The 16,476-nt window shown below is 43.8% G+C and overlaps 1 protein-coding gene across 1 annotated transcript in view; it reads right to left on the reverse strand.

Annotated features, from left to right (window-relative positions):
* Positions 1-16,476, reverse strand: part of LOC144689571 (uncharacterized) — a 318,797-nt gene that overhangs the window by 133,067 nt on the left and 169,254 nt on the right. The gene's annotated exons all lie outside the window — the stretch shown is intronic.

Consider the following 16,476-nt stretch of genomic DNA (forward strand, 5'->3'; position numbering starts at 1 on the left):
AATGTCCTCCCAACATCCATAGCACTGATGATTGTTAAATTGGTTATTGTTGCAACATTGCTCGGTCATAGAACGATAGAGCCAGCAGCACAGAAAAATGCCCTTCGGCCCATCGAGGATGCGTGGGTCAAACACGTACCTAACTATTCTAATCCCATTTTCCAGCCCATAGCCTTGTATGCCATGGCATCGCAAGTGCACATCCAAATACTTATTACATGATATGAGGGTTTCTGTGTCTACCACCCTTTCAGGCAGTGCGTTCCAGATTTCCACCACCCTCTGTGTGCAAACGTTGCTCATCACATCCCCTGTAAACCTCCTGCCCCTTACCTTAAATCTATGCCCCCTGGTTATTGATCCCTCCGCCAAGGGTAAGAGTTCCTTTCTGTCTACCCCATCTATGCCCCTTATAAGTTTATACACCTCAATAATGTCCCCCCTTAATCTCCTCTGCTCCAAGGGAAATAACCCCAGTCCATGCAATTTCTCCTCATAACTGAAACTCTCCAGGTCAGGCAACATCCAGGTAAACATCCTCTGCACTCTCTCCACTGCAATCACATCCCTCCCATAATGCGCATTTCAGGCCTGCATGCAATACTGTAGCTGTGGCCTAAGCAGTGTTTTCTACAGTTCGAACATTACCTCCCAGCTCATATATTCTATGCCTCGGCTAATAAAGGCAAGTATGCCATGTGCCTTCTTAAACACCTTATGTACCTGTCCCGCTATCTTAAGGGATCAGTTGACATGCATACCAAGGTTCCTCTGATCCTCATTACTTCCCAGGGTCCTACCATTCATCGTGTATTCCTATGCTTTGTTTGTCCTGCCCAAGTGCATCACCTCACACTTAACTACATTAAATTCCATTTGGCACTCATCAGCCCATCTGGCCAGTCCGTCTATATCCACCTGTAATGTAAGGCTATCCTCCTCACTATTTACCACCCCACCAATGTTCGTTTCAGTTGGTTCTGGAAGGTTGAGCACATAATAAGCCAGGGGGAACAGGATGAAGTTTGTTAGTGTGTGCACGCTAACTGATCCACTGTCCTTGTTGTTCCTTTCAGCATCATCAGAGCACGGCTGGCAGGAGGAGCAGCAGATGCCCCCTCTCACACCTGAGGACCCTCAAGTCTCACCAGCGTCACACCATTTCTGCGAGGCAAGCAGCAGCGCAGATACTAGCACCTCGGTGGGCATTGGAACATCGGCTTGTGTCCCGAGGCACAGTAGAGAGGGCACTTCACATTCGCTGGAGGAGCTGGCAGAGACAGAGAGTGCCAATAGCGGCAGCAGTTGGAGGGCTGCAGGGGACCAGGCACATGCTCAGTCGGTGCCTGATGATGTGCCTCTGGAGTCGTCCACACTAACAAACTTCATCCTGTTCCCCCTGGCTTATTATGTGCTCAACCTTCCAGAACCAATTGAAACGAACATTGGTGGGGTGGTAAATAGTGAGGAGGATAGCCTTACATTACAGGCGGATATAGACGGACAACAGGAAATGCAGTTGGGTGTGCAGGAGCATCTGGGTGTGATACATGAGGCTATGCTTTGCTTGGTGTCCATGGTGGAGGAGTCTACGTGAACGCTCGCCGAAGCTATGAGCCACATGTCGGAGCGCTATGCATCCTCCATGGAGAGAGTGGCGACTTTTGTGGAGAGCCTCCTCCAGGAGACCCATCAGGTCTTCCTTGGGATATGCTCAAACCAGCAAGCCGTCACATTGGCAATGAGCTCAGCTGCTCACTACCAGTGTGGGAAATGGTGTAGGCATCAAGCTTCCCAGCTCATTGCCCATCCATCCACGGTGAGCAGGGAGGTCTGAGGAGACTTCACGTCGGCGCAGCAGCTGCCTGTCATCTCTTCAGACTCCTCTCCCGGCGCTCCGGATGAAGGTACCGGCTCGTCCGTCCTCTCTCAGTGACTGTATCATCCGGTGAGGCAACGATGACTGGGGAGATGGCAGCGGTGGAACAGGCAGATCCCTCCCAGGCGGGCCCAGCACAGGCTCCACAGGCCAGAGGACAACTGCCAAGGTCATCGAGGCCAAAAGGACAGCAGAGCCAGCAGGCCGTCTTAGATACCACTCCAAGCGATGGGGCAGCACTAAGACATAGCACCTGGGAACAGAAACGTAAGGCACTTTAGGCACACCACAGGTTTCTCACTGGTGCTTTTGTGTTGGCCCGAGATTAGGTCCTTAGGATTTCTTCTTGCTTGATTATAGTATTGTTTAATAATTGGGAGAACTTCTGATTTGAAAATTAAAATTCAGATGTGTGACCATGGCTGAGGGTGGCTCATTTGTTCTGCATGCGTATGTTTAAGAAAACTGTCATGAGCATTTGTTTGGACATTCAAATTTATGTACAAGGCCCTTAGTTCCTGCTGATGACCTGGCAGGTTCTGCACTTAGGTGTCGAGTATGGATGCGCCAGGCAAGGCTGGTCCTGCTTATCCATTTGTGGTGTGCTAGCTGAAGGTTCATTGGATTAAAGCCTCCCAGGTGTCCCTGCCTCCTTGGTGTAGTCCTGGGTCAGCGTCTACACCCTCTGCAGTCCCCTGTACATGCTCATCCTCAGAATCAGTGCTAGACTCATCATGTGCAGCCTCAGACACTGCTTCGACATCTTCATCGTCCACTGCATCCCCCCGTTCCAGCGCAAGATTGTGTAGAGCATAACATGCAACCACTATCACCGAGACACGATCTGAGGGGTACTGGAGTGAGCCTCCTGAGCGGTCCAGACGTCGGAAGCACATCTTGAGAAGACCAATGGCTCTCTCCACCACAGCCCTTGTGGAGGCGCGGCTCCTGTTGTACCGCTGCTCAGCTTCTGATCTTGGATGTCGGAGAGGCATCAGGAGCCACCTTCTGAGGGCATAGCCTTTGTCACCCAGCAGCCAGCCATCAAGCCGGGCCAGAGCACTGAAGAGGCCCAACACCTGGGAGTGTCTGAGGATGTAGGCGTCGTGGGAGCTGCCTGGGTACCTTGCACAGACTTGTGGAATCAGCATCCTGTGATCACACACTATCTGCACGTTCATGGAGTGGAATTCCCTTCCTGTTTACGAAGGCACTGGGCTCACCTGCTGGTGCCTTGATGGCCACATGTGTAGTCTATTGTACTCTGGACGCAGGGGAAGCCAGCAATGGCTGTGAAGCCTCTGGCTCGCTGTGCCTGGCTTGCCTGGTTCCAGCGGAAGTGGATGAAGGTCAATGCGCGCCTGAACAGAGCGTCCGTGACCTGCATGACACAAGTATGGACAGCTTATTGGGGGACATCGCAAAGATCACCCACCGAGCCATGGAAGGAGCCAGAGGCATAGAAGTGGAGGGCAACTGTGACCTTCAGAGCCACTGGCATGGGGTGTCTGCCCACACAGTTAGGGGAGATCTCAGAGCCAATAATCTGACAGATATAGTTCACTGTTTCCCTTGACAGTTGGAGCCTCCTTCGGCACTGCACCTCAGACATATTGAGGTAATTGCTTTGCCGCCTGTAAACCCTGGCAGCAGGATAGTGGTCTTCTGCGACCCCTTCCACCTTGGGATACCTCTTGGCCCTGCGCCCCTTGTGCCTGTGCCTGTACTCCCAAAGGTGGCTCCCCTGGAGGCTGAATGTACACTCCTGGCCTCCTCCTCCTTCTAGCCCCCGCTTCCTCCTCAGAGGAGCTGCCTCCAGTGGACATGTCAGATCCCATACCCAGGCTAAGGGGAGGCTTCCTGAAAGCTACAGGCCCGCAAAAGATTCCTGGCTGCAGAGCGCTGACCTGAAGGTTAAAAATACACAAAAAGCTGCTGGAATGCATTCTGAACCACTGCAGATCACACAGGCAAGTTTAAAATACTTTCTCCAATAAATACTCCACAAAGCAGATTCACGACTCCACTGAGCCCTCTTATCCCGCTCGTGGATGAGGTTCATAGAAAAGTCTCTTACCCGCCTGCCTGTTGCGCCCATGACCCAACCTGAAGATCGCACGGGTGCCTAAAAATCAGCCTCGATTGAAGACTAAAGGGCCTCAACTGGCCCGTTAATTAATGGCAGACGCGTGTCGGAATTCATCACGCGCCCGCCCAGCGAAATATCGCGGTGACGTCGAAAAATGAACCGTCATAATTTTAAAAGACGGCTTCATTTTTTAATAACCCATCTCACGCTGTCTTCTACTATTATTATGTTATTAGATTACCAGATGCATGCATTAACATAATATATATATATATAAGCCCTTGGTATCAACAGAAATCACTCCAGTTCAGTGTCCAGGTTTGATAAAATGTCCAATTTTCCTTTAAGCTTCAAACTCTTGATAACACATCTGCAAACTGATTCTCTCGAACAGATTCTCTCTACCGACATGTATAATCAGTAGATTAAATGGTTGTAATAATAGACTCCATCTGAAAAGTCTTGCACTTTTATCTCGAAATTTGCCCAAAAACTTCAAAGGATTATGGTGTATATAAACAATTGTTTCTGATGAATTGTTTGCAACATAAATTTCAAAATGCTGCAATGCTAACACCAAACCCAAGGTCTCTTTTTCGATCGTTGAATATCTTCTCTGTTGCACATTCAGCTTCCGTGAAAAATACCTTATCAGTTTTTCAATTCCACTGTCATCTTCTTGTAACAGTACGGCCCCAATGCCTATATCACTTGCATCAACAGCCAACTTAAATTGCTTGGCATAATTGGGTACTGCCAAAACTGGTGTGATAGTTAATACAGTTTTCAAACTATCAAATGACTTCTGATACTCCAATGTCCATTGAAACTTTTTGATCTTTTTTAATAGTTCAGTCAGTGGAGCAACCACACTGCTAAAATTTGGTACAAATGTCCTGGGCCAGAAATTTTTCCTCATCGGGCAGGCTCGGTGGGAGCGGTCGGGAAGCTGACCGTCACCCGCAATTGGCTCTGCTCCGCGGTTTCACAGGGGAGGGCCAATTAAGGCCCATGCCTCAGGGAGATTGAAGCGCTTTTTTAAAAAATTGATAAAGTTAGTAAAACTTTTAAAAAACATGTCCCCTCATGTGACTTTGTCACATGAGCTGGGACATATTTTTAATTCAAAAATAAAGCTTTTAGTTAATGCTTATTTGCTTTAGGAAACCTCATCCCGCTTGTGGATGAGTATTCCTAAAAAATGTAAAGGACAGGTTGCGTTAATTTGATTTTAATTAGTTTGTTAATGGCCTTAATAGGCCTTTCACTTATCGGCGGGCACAAAATATTGTGCATGACGTCGGGACGCATGCCTGACGTCATCATGCATCATATTACACTCGGGTGTGTTGGGGCGTGAGCCCGCACGTCGAACGTAGAATTCTGCCCCAGTAAAACCCACTCATGCCCAGAAATCTGAAAACTTCTCTTTTTGTTGTAGGCACTGGGAAATCTACGATAGCTTTGACTTTCACATCTCTTGCAGCCACCTTACCATGTCAATGGTATGGCTTAGGTATGTAACTTGCGCTTTTGAAAATTCACTTTTAGCCAAGTTCATCACCAAGTTAGCTTCTTGTAATCGAGAAAATAATTCTTCCAGTTACTGTAAATGCTCCTCCCATATCTGAACTGAAAATTATCAGATCATCAATATAAACAGCACAATTGTTTAGACCTGCAATTACTTTGTTTATCAGTCTTTGAAATGTCGCAGGTGCATTCTTTATACCAAATGACATGACTTTAATCTGATATACTCCACTTGGCGTTACAAAAGCCAATACCTCCATTGCTCTCTCTGATAACGGTACCTGCCAATATCCTTTTCACAAGTCAATCTTTGTGATAAATTTCGAGTGTCCCACTTTCTCAATGCAATCTTCCAACCATGATACAGGATGTGAACCTGCTTTTGTCACCACATTCACCTTTTGTTGGTCCACACACAATCTTTGTGTTCCATCCGGTTTCGGTACCAGCACAATAGGCGAGCTCCAATTACTGCAACTAGACTCAATTATATCATTTCAAAGCATGAAGTCAATTTATTTTTGTGCTTGTGATAACTTTGCTGGATTTAATCTATAAGGATGTTGCCTTATTGAAGATGAAACCTGTACAGAGAAATCACCTATAGCTAAATCTGTCTTTCCCAATTAATTCCCACAAATAGGTTTGTGCAAGTGCAATAGCTTTTCCAAATCATTTTGATACTTGTTTCGAAGGTAACTCAGGTAATTCAATGGGCAGAATATTACACTTGGCATGCGGGCGCGCGCCTGACACGCCCGAGCATAAAATGAAGCGCAGTCTCACGATATTTTGTTCAGTGGGCGTGTGCCAGAGTCGGCTGCGCACCCGCTGATAGCTGAAAGGCCTATTAAGGCCATTAACAATCTAATTAAATTCAAATTTACGCTGCCCGTCCAACCCTATAGTTGGAGGTCAGACGAAAAGGCCAAGCGGCCTTTACATTTTTAGAAAACCTCATCCACAGGCAGGATGAGGTTTTCTAAAGCCAATAAACATTAAATAAAAACTTTATCTTTGAATTAAAAACATGTCCTAGCTCATGTGACAGAGTCACATGAGGGGACATGTTTTATTAAATTATTTTTCTCTTCATTTTTTTTTACACAGCGCTTCAATCTCTGAGGCAGCTCCATGCCTCAGGGAGATTGAAGCGCTCTTTCTCGCGCATGCGCGAATTGCACACTAGGCCTGCTCACCCTCATCCCCCTGCCCGCTCAGGCAGCGCTCAGCTTTGCCACTCGCGTTCCACGCTGGGCGGGCCTTAATTGGCCCGCCTGTGTGAAATCGCTGTGTAGAGCCGACCACGGGTGGCGGTCGGCTTCCCGGCCGCCCCCACCAAGGGCAAAATCCTGCCCAATATTTCACTTACATTTTCAAGCTCCCCCTCATTATCCAATTTGATTAGAGAAAAATCAATTTCAGGGTCCTGCGTTTCTACCTTTTTCTCATCATCCATCAACACTGATACCTCTTTTTGTTCCTCTTCCCTGTTCAAGTACTTTTTAAGCATATTTCCATGGCACACCCTCTGCTTCTTTCTTTTATCTGGAGTATTTATTAAATAATTTACTTCACTCAGTTTCTTTTCAATCCTGTAAGGCCCACTAAACATTGCCTTTAACGAATCACCCAGTACTGGTAACAGAACTAGCACTTTCCCGCCAGCAACAAAACTACGAGCTGTAGCTTTCCTGTGTGCCTTCACTTTCTTCAGTTGCTGTGATATCTTTAAATGTTCCCTAGCTAACTCACATACTCTGTCCAATCTCCCTATGAAATATGATACATAATCTAGGAGAGTAGTTTCTGAATTTTGACCCACCAATTTCTCATGAATCAATTTCAGTTGTCCTCTCACCTCATGATCATAAATTAGTTCAAAAGGACTAAAACCGTCGATGCATTAGCAGCAACCATAATAGCAAATAACAAGAATGGAATTCCCCATCCCATACCTGTGGATAATCCTGACTATATACCCTCATCATAGTTTTTAAAGTTTGATACCATCTTTCTAAAGCCCTTTGTGACTCAGGACAATAAGTTGTTGACTTAAATTGTTTTATCCCCACACTGTTCATTATTTCCTTAAACAGCTGTAACATGTAATTTGAACCCTGATCTGATTGCATTTCTTTAGGTAAACCATATTCTGTAAAATTTTCATGAACTCTTCCACAATTTCCTTTGTTGTAATATTTCTCAAAGGTATTGCTTCAGGCAACCTGATAGACACATCCATTATTGTCAGCAAGTACTGATTTCTACTTGTAGTCTTAGGGAAGAGTCCTACACAATCAATCATGGCTCTAGTAAAAGGTTATTCAAATACTGGAATGGGAATTAAAGGTACCGGCTTAATCAATGCTTGCAGTTTCCCTATCACCTGACATGTGTGACATGTTCTGCAGAATTTGACTACATCCATGTGCAATCCGGGCCAATAAAACGTTTTTGTATTTACGCTTGTGTCATTCTAACTTCTAAATGTCCCCCCATTGGAATTTCATGAGCTACCTTCAGAATCTCATTTCTATACCCAAATGGTATTATAATCTGATGCACCTCTCTCCAGCTTTCATTTTCTGAAGCATGATAAGGCCTCCATTTTTCGCATTAAAACATTACCCTTCAGGTAATAACATTCTGGAATACACTTTGCCTTTGTTTCTGACTAAGCTGTCTGATATGACTGTTTTATTTGCGTGGCCTTTTTTTGTAAATCTACCAACTGCCTTGAGTTAAACACCTCAGCTGCATTGTCCTCCAGTCTTTCTTACTGAACAATCTTATCAAACACAGTGTCAGCTAATTGGACCTCCACATCTCTTTGCCTTTGAACTTCCTGTTCTTCTTGTTTCAACCTATGAGCCTGTGATCTCTTTATCACACAATCTGGAAACAATCCAGGATCTTGTCTCAGCAACACTTCTGTTGAAAACACTTCTACAGGCTGCTCAACTACCATAGGCATCACCCACATCTATGATCTAACTAAATCATTACTCAGATTAAATTGAACCCCTACAATGGGCAATTTTTCCACTATTCAAAAACTTTTCACCTGTTTTCCACTTACTCTTTAAATTTACCTTCCACAATGGAATAGGGTTAGCATCTCCATGAACCCCATTTATTATCACCAGTTCCTGCAATACTCTTTCTGAATAACAAATGTCACTATCCCACAACATTAAGGATTGACTAGCCCCTGTGTCTCTTAAAATTTTATCTTTACCTACTCCACCCTGTACACATGGAAAGACTTTCCCTTCACACACAAAATCTTAAACATTTCTGTAATTTGCTCCACAAAATTCTCTAGGGTAAATTGTGAACACATACCCACTCATTTACATATCACAGATTCTCCCTGTTTTACCTGTACACAAACCACTGGTTTTTGCTGTGCCTGAACCTCAGAACCCACAGTACTTTTACTTCAGTGCTTTTCTGCACTCCGATAATTCCAACATATTTTCCCTGCAATTTCCAACACACTGATTTCTTGTGTACAACTTTATTACAATGAAAACACCTCAATTTTTGAGTGTCACCTCTACCCCTCAACACCTTCCTTTTTAATCTGAGAAAAAAACTTCCTGGGAATTTCCAGCTACTCCTTCTCTTACCTGACTACCTACCTTCCTTTCACCTTCCACTTTCTATCCTTCTCCAATTTAAAACGGTAATGAATAAAGGTTTAGCTCTATGAGCTAACTCATAAACATCAGTTATCACTGCTGCCTGTCTTACCGTTTCAACCCTCTGTTCCTCCACATGAGTTCTCACTGCCGAAGGAATTGAATCTTTAAATTTTTCCAAAATAATTACCTCTCTAAAAGCTGCATATGTTGTCTCTATCTTTAATGCCCATATCCACCAGTCAAAATTACTTTGTTTTACTCTCTCAAGCTGTTTTTGCATATTCCAAAATTTCTTCCTGTATGCCTCAGGAACCAACCCACATGCACTCAAAATAGCCTTTTTTACCACATCATAGTTCACCGACATTTCTTCTCACAGTGAGGCAGAAACCTCATGTGCTCCACCGACCAACCTGGATTGTAACAACAATGCCCAGTTTTCCTGTGGCCATTCCATCTGTTTAGCTATCTTCTCAAATGAAATAAAAGATGCTTCAACATCTCTTTCCTCAAACTTTGGAAGAGCTTGTACAAATTTAAACATCTCCCCTCTGGGTTCTGATCTGGAAATAAGTCATTCCTCACCAACTGGCATCTCTTTTTTAACTGCCAGCATTTAAAGCTGGAATTCTCTCTCTCTCTTGTTCTCTTTCCTCCTTTTCTAACCTTTCCATTTCTAATTCCCTTTCTGATTTTCTTTCTTGCTCCTGCCTTTCCATCTGTTCCCTTTGAAATGCTATTTCTTTTTCTTTTTCTGCTGCCTCTAGTTCCAATTTTTTTCATTTGCAACTGAATTTGAGCCCTTTGGAGAACTCAGTTCTCACGGGTATTCCTTCCAATTTCAAATGCTGTGCTAGACCTTCAATTATGTCTGGTTTCCTTACTCCTGCAGGTAATCTCAATTGTAACTTACCTGCCAATTCCATTAGCTTAACTTTATTTAACTTTTGTAAACCAGCCAAAGTTCTAACTTCCCAAACAAATCTTAGCAACCGCCAAAGCCCTATTGCAGTCTCACCACTTCACACCAACTCCCGAAATCAAAGTGCTTCTCATACTCATAGCCATAGATTCACCAGCTCCAAACCCAATTAAGGAATATCAAATATATCCCACAAAGAGCCCCCAATTCTGTTATGGCAGGCAGATGGTAAATGCCAAACTGCTCAAATCCCAAAACGTGAAGCAACTGTCACAACTGCAATTTGTATATACTTCGAGATTCGTGCCTTGAATTCAATAGTAATAAGACCACCGAGTCTTATAGGTTTCTTACAAAATTAAATTAAACCTTTATTAATTTTTTTTAATGATTTTAAGCATATATATACATCTACAAATTACTACTATGATAACTTCTAAATCCCTTAATTAATCTAGCTCCCAGTTACACTTCCATTAAGGCAACAGTAAAACAACATAGATTCAAACTGACCCGGACAAAGCGCACAACCTGGACAGTCAAATTCAAAATGAGTTCTTCTCAGCTTTGGTTCCTTGTAGACAGCTGCTTGAGGCTTAGGTGCTGGAGGCTTTTCACATTGTGTTAGATCTTAAAACACCTTCCCTTAAACACAGCCTTCTCTCCTTTATACATATTTTCCTCTTCGCATGAAAATTCCCATTGTTTCACTATGTCTTTGGGCTTTACCTCTCTAATAATAAAAACCTATCATAGTACCAATTTTACCAACAATCTTTGGGAAAAATAAACACACTGTTTCTTAAGTTCTCCTGGCTAGGTGAAACACTTCACCCTCTCTTTTGATTTCAAGCTAGTCTGGTTTATTTAAAAATGCAGATATTCACTTTACCCCTCACATTCTAAAACTTCTGTCAGGAAGATATAATAATTTTCATAATGTTATTGGAATTTATTGTAGAGTAATAGTCATGTGTGTGTGTGGCGGGGGGGGGGTGCTTTGATGTAACAGAAGGTAAGCAGGGTTTGAAATATTAAGTTGCTAAACATAGGTGTAAAGGAAGCATTCGTCAAAGTGGTTTGGAGAAGCTATTGCGGTCACACAAAGATATTTGTGGGAATAAGCTGGAGAGGCCAAATTCAACTATACATGATGTGTGTGTAGATGTTTCATCTTCAATAAGGCACAATTCCTAATAGATTAAATCCAATAAAGTTAACACAAGTACAGAAAGAAATCAAATTTCTGCTTTGAAATTATATCATTGAGCCTAGTTGCAGTAACTGGAGTTCACCTATTGTGCTGGTACTGAAACCAGATGGAGCACAAAGACTGTGTGTGGACTATCAAAAAGTGAATGTGGTGACAAAAGTGGATTCATATCCTATACCATGGTTGGAAGATTGTATTGAGAAAGTGGGACAATCAAAATTTATCACAAAGATTGACTTGCTAAAAGGATATTGGCAAGTATCGTTATCAGAGAGGGCAAAGGAGATATCGGCTTTTGTGATGCCAGATGGACGACATCAGTTTAAAGTCATGCTATTTGGTATGAAAAATGCACCTGCAACATTTCAAAGGTTAACAAACAAAGTAATTGCAGGCCTGAGTAATTGTGCTGTTTATATTGACGACTTGATAGTTTTCAGTCAGACATGGGAGGAGCATTTACAACATCTGGAAGAATTATTTACTCAATCACAAGAAGCTAATTTGGTGGTGAACTTGTCTAAAAATGAGTTTGCAAAAGCGCAAGTTACATATCTAGGCCATACCATTGGACAAGGTAAGGTGGCTCCGAGAGATGTGAAAGTCGAGGCTATCGTGGATTTCCCTGTGCCTACAATAAAACAAGAAGTTTGGAGATTTCTGGGCATGAGTGGGTTTTATCGGAAATTTGTACCAAATTTTAGCAGTGTGGTTGCCCCATTGGCTGAACTATTAAATAAGAACAAGAAGTTTAAATGGACATAGGATTGTCAGAAGGCATTTGACAGTTTGAAAACTGCATTAACTATGACACCAGTTTTGGCCATACCAAATTACGCCAAGCAATTTAAGTTGGCTGTTGACACAAGTGACATAGGCACTGGGGCCATACTGTTACAAGATGATGACACTGGAATTAAAAAACCGATAGGGTATTTTTCACGGAAGTTGATTGTACAACAGAGAAAATATTCAATGATCGGAAAGGAGGCTTTGGGTCTGGTGTTTTGAAATTTATGTTGCAAAAAATTCATCAGAAACAATTGTTTATACAGACCATAACCTTTTAGAGTTTCTGGACAAATTTTGAGACAGAAGTGCAAGGCTATTCAGATGGAGTTTATTATTGCATCCGTTTAATCTGCAGGTTACACATGTAGCGGGACAAGAAAATCTGATTTCAGATGCATTGTCAAGAGTTTGAAGCTTAAACGGAAGTGTGGACATTTAAAAACCTGGACACTGGACTGGAATGATTGCTGTTGATACCAAGGATTTGTGTATATATTGTTATGTTAACGCATGTATCTGGTAATGTAATAGTGTAATAAATATAGGAGGTAATGTAAGATGGGTTCAGAAAAATGAAGCCATCTTTCAAATTATGACGGTTCATTTTTTAATATTGAGGGGGAATGTCAGGAAAATGTAATAATTTTCATAATGTTATTGGAATTTATTGTGACGTGGAGCAATAGTGGGATCTGTTTCTATGGGTGTGTGTGTGTGACTTGATTGAATTAAAGGCAGCTGGTCTGAAAGCTTTGATTTTTTTTAATTCATTCACAGGATGTGGACTTTGCTGGCTCGGCCAGCATTTATTGCCCATCCCTAGTTGCCCTTGAGAAGGTGGTGATGAGCTTTCTTGAACCGCTGCAGTCCATGTGGTGTAGGTACACCCGCAGTGCTGCTAGGAAGGGCGTTCCAGGATTTTGATCCAGCGACAGTGAAGAAACGGCGATATATTTCCAAGTCAGGATGATGAGTGGCTTGGAGGGGAACTTGCAGGTGGCAGTATTTCCATCTATCTGCTGCCCTTGTCAAGGCTAACAGAAGATAAGCTAGGTTTGAAATGTTAAGTAGGTAAACATAGGTGTAAAGGGAACATTTACATTTTTAAATAAACCAGGATAGCTTTATTTCAAAGGAGGGATGAAATGTTTCCCCTAGCCAGGAGGAGTTAAGAAACAGTGTGTTTATTTTTCCCAAAGATTACTGGTAAATTTGGTACTGAGAGATTTTTATTATTAGAGAGGTGAAGTCCAAAGACATAGTGAAACAATGGGAATTTGCATTCAAAGTGCAGAATATGGATAAAAGAGAGAAGGCTGGGTGCAAGGGAAGGCATTCTATGATCCAACAAGTCTGAAAGAAGCCTCCAGCATCTAAGCCTCAAGCTGCTGTCTACAAAGAACTGAAGTTAAGAAAATTGTTGTTCAGGGTATTGTGTTTCTTTGCCTGGGTCTTTTAAAATCTATGTGTCTTACTGTTGCCTTGATGAAAGTGTAACTGGGAGTTAGATTAACAAGGGGATTTAGAAGTTATCGTAGTAATAATTTGCAGATTTATGTATGTATTTAAAATCATTTCTTCCACTAATAAAGGTTTAATTTAGTTTTGTAAGAAACCTCTTATTACTACTGAATTCAAGGCATGCATCTCGAAAGTTATACAGATTGCAAAACAGTTGTGGCAGTTGTTTCAAGTTTCCCTTTGGTATTTGAGCAGCTCAGCATTTGCCATCGACTTCATCCATGTTTACCTACTTTAGATTTCAAACCTAGCTTATCTTCTGATACATCACAGTCTTCAGACCAGCTGCCTTTAATTCAATTAAGTCACACACATACGCACGCACGCACACACACACACCCTACTTTACAATAAATTCCAATAACATTATGAAAATTATTATAACTTCCTGACACACTCCTCAGGGACCTCACACACTATTAGCGGAGGAGACATCAGCACTGTATGTCTCATGCACACCTTAACATCACCACCATCTCATCTATCATCCTGCACAAACAGCATCTTCAGCCCTTACTGGGGAGGGCTCAGCACACACAGTAGGCATGTATGCTTCCCAACCTCTCCTCCATCCTTTCTCGTCACATTCCATTTATTTGTCTTCATGCAGGCCAAACTGACCCACAACAAGAGCGAGGGATCCCAGGTGGGAGGAAGGATAGTAGGCATCCAGGAGCTCACTCCCCTCAAGGAGGGGGCAGCCAGGTTGACAGGGAAGATCAGGGATCGCTCCTGTGGCAAAGGTGAGATCGGCCTCTCCCATCAACCCAGTATGGATCAGGCCTTCATTAGTTGGCCACATCCTGACATTCACAGTGAGTGACATGCAATATTGCATTCTGCCTGTTCATGAATTAAATCTATCTTCTCTCTCTTACGGGCACCAGCAGGCCCACACACAGGTCCAGCCAGCGCAACACCCCAGCCCACCTCAGATGAGGATGAAGACCCATCACTGCATTCACCTGCACCCTCCACCAATGCAGAAACACACACTTCGGTGGGTGCTAGATCTAGATTAGGCTCGGGGTCACTGACACATCTCCACAGCAGTTGGAGGCAGTGACAGCCCAGGTCTCTGGCACTCAGAGGGACTGCTGAAAAACAGGCACTCGCTGAGTCTGAGTCATGAATGAGACTCTGGAAATGGCCTGGCACACATGCTGGAGATGCAAAGATAGGTAATGGAACATCAGGCAGAGTTGTGGAGGCAGTCAACAGACTAGAGCGAAGGATGGAGGCGTCTGTTCGCGTTCGGTGTGATGTCATGGCTCCGACATGTGAACACCTTGAGGCCACCATGGGAAGAGTGGCAGCCACCTCAAAGACCTTGGTACAGCAGGTTCTGCTAGATTTGCGCTCAGACCTGCACTCCATTGCTCTAGGCATAGGTGGGATCCATCAGTAGGTAGACAAGAGGGGGATGGGGCACCTCAGCCTTTCTCCAGGTGCCCCTTCACCTCAAGGAGTCAGGCAGGGGTCTTCTGGCACCCACAGGGAGGACGACAAGCAGCTGAATACCCCAGGGCCACCTACCCAGGTGACTCTGAGATTGTCTAGCTGCTCCAAATCCCCTCTGCCCATGACTCCATCAGCTCCAGCTCTACAGGCTGAGGAGGGTGCACCTGCTGTACAGCAGGAGACCCAAAGCAGGCTGGGGCCCTCCAGAAGATGCCCGCTAAGGTCATTACAGACAACAGAGCATAGGAGTTAGCAGGCTGCCTCCACCTCTGCTGCAGATATTGGGAACGCACCTAGATATAGCAATAGGGTAAGGGAAAGTAAGGAATACTGAGAGCACAATAGTGGCATGGATGTTCATTCACTGTATATATCATGCACCTTTGTAAATACATTTTGAGTTCATGATAAAGGTCTCATTATGTGAATGCCTCTTGCATATGAATCTATGTGCCCTCTTATTATGAGGGTGATCCAAGCTTCTACTCCGTGATTGCCTCTCTTTATTGCCTCAGATTCATGTATTGTTTAGCAAACTCATGTTAGTCTCTCGCCCCTTGTGTCATGTAAGGGAGATATGTCAAACCATATCCATTGAGATTTTATCCTTTAAGCTTTGCAACTCAGCATGGAATGATGTGTGTTCATCTGTCTTAGAGGACTAAATTTAATGTTGTATCATTAACACTGAGTTGTGTTCATTGTGGGTGTGAAAGTACATGACCTGGAGCCATTATGGTCTCTACAACCATGTGCAAATCTCTGTGGCTACTCAAAGTGTCACCTTAAGGTGTTAAGGACCGCGCAATGTGCAGTTGATGTAGGGTGTGTGTTCATGTGCTGCCTTTCACCTTGCACACCAGCTACATGCAGCTTTGGATGCTGACCTTTCCAAGAATGAGGGCTTCGTGATCCTTGAGGGTTACAGGTGCAAGGCTGGATGCTGACCTTGCTTGTGATGTCACAGCTTGAAAGGTCTTCCTAATCAATGGCATGGTGCTCAGGGGCAGGAGGAATGTGCTCAGGTCCCTTTGCCTGGATCTTACCCCTGCTAGAACCTTGTGGCTATCAGTGTGTTTGCGGCACATCTTGCGCATCCTACTGCTGTGTTGGCAACCTGACATGGAAGCTGACCATCATCACCCTCCTCAGGTTCCTGCCCTTCCAAGTCCTCTTCATCCGAGGATGTCTCTACCTCCTCCATATCTCTCTGTGGCAAGTGATCTGCCCTTTGAAGTTCCAGGTTGTGCAGGGTGCAAAAGACCACGATGATGCAGGACACCCTCTCTGGAGAGTACTGCAGAGCCTCATGGTCCAAGCAATGAAAGCGAATCTTCAGGATGCCAATGGTTTGCTCAATGATGGACCTTGTCACAGAGTGCGCCGTATTGTATTTTTCCTCCAAGGCACTTTGAG

Source organism: Cetorhinus maximus, chromosome 14, assembly GCF_964194155.1.
Source record: "Cetorhinus maximus chromosome 14, sCetMax3.hap1.1, whole genome shotgun sequence".
NCBI classification, from domain to species: domain Eukaryota; kingdom Metazoa; phylum Chordata; class Chondrichthyes; order Lamniformes; family Cetorhinidae; genus Cetorhinus; species Cetorhinus maximus.